Genomic DNA, 1,109 nt, shown 5'->3' with positions numbered 1-1,109 from the left:
CGCTACTAAGCATCAAATTATGATTGGTTATTTGGAGTCTTTTTGTATTTTTATTTCAACTCCAAATTTGTTACTTTTACGGGTATCCCGTGAAACCATATCGAAAATACAAACTGAGACATGGATGTACAGAAAACCAGAAAAAGAGACCAGCGCTGGAATCGAACCCAGGTCCTCAGCAATCCGTGCTGCGTGCTATAACCCCTACACCACCGCTGGACAGGAATTAGACACGATTTTTCCTATGCATACATATCTCAGTTGCTTATTCTACTACGCTACTTATGCAGCAGCACTAGCGACATCTATGTTTTCGCTCTCATCGAGAGACGTCACATTCTTCGGAACCAACCGCTCACCCAGACAAGAGATGTCGCTACTAAGCAATCAAATTATAAATAAATAAATAAATAAATAAATATCATGGGACACTTGACACCAATTGACCTAGTCCCAAACTAAGCAAAGCTTGTACTATGGACACTAGGCAACGGATAAACATACTTATATAGATAAATACATACTTAAATACATATTAAACATCCAAGACCCGAGAACAAACATTCGTATTATTCATACAATATCTGCCCGGCCGGGATTCGAACCCGGGACCTTAAGCTTCGTAGTCAGGTTCTCTAACCACTCGGCCATCCGGTCGTCTAATTATGATTGGTTATTTGGAGTCTTTTGTATTTTTTATTTCAACTCCAAATTTGTTACTTTTACGGGTATCCGTGAAACCATATCGAAAATACAAACTGAGACATGGATGCACAGAAAACCAGAAAAAGAGACCAGCGCTGGGTTGGTTTGATTCCCGGCTGGGGCAGATATTTGTATGAATAATACGAATGTTTGTTCTCGTGTCTTGGATATTTAATATGTATTTATTTAAGTATGTTTATCCGTTGCCTAGTATCCATAGTGCTTTGCTAGTTTGAGACTAGGTCAATTGGTGTCAAGTGTGTCCGTGATATTTATTTATTTATTTTCACACCACCTGCTCGACAATACCTAATTATATGAAATGAAATGAAATGAAATGAAAAGTTTTTATTGATTAGAAACAGTATAACTAAAATACAGTGTCAGCGGGCCCCAAACTAGGC

The sequence above is a fragment of the Choristoneura fumiferana genome, chromosome 16 (assembly GCF_025370935.1).
Source record: "Choristoneura fumiferana chromosome 16, NRCan_CFum_1, whole genome shotgun sequence".
Classification (NCBI taxonomy): Eukaryota; Metazoa; Arthropoda; class Insecta; order Lepidoptera; family Tortricidae; genus Choristoneura; species Choristoneura fumiferana.
The sequence above is the reverse complement of the archived record's forward strand: the minus strand, read 5'-3'. Positions refer to the sequence as shown.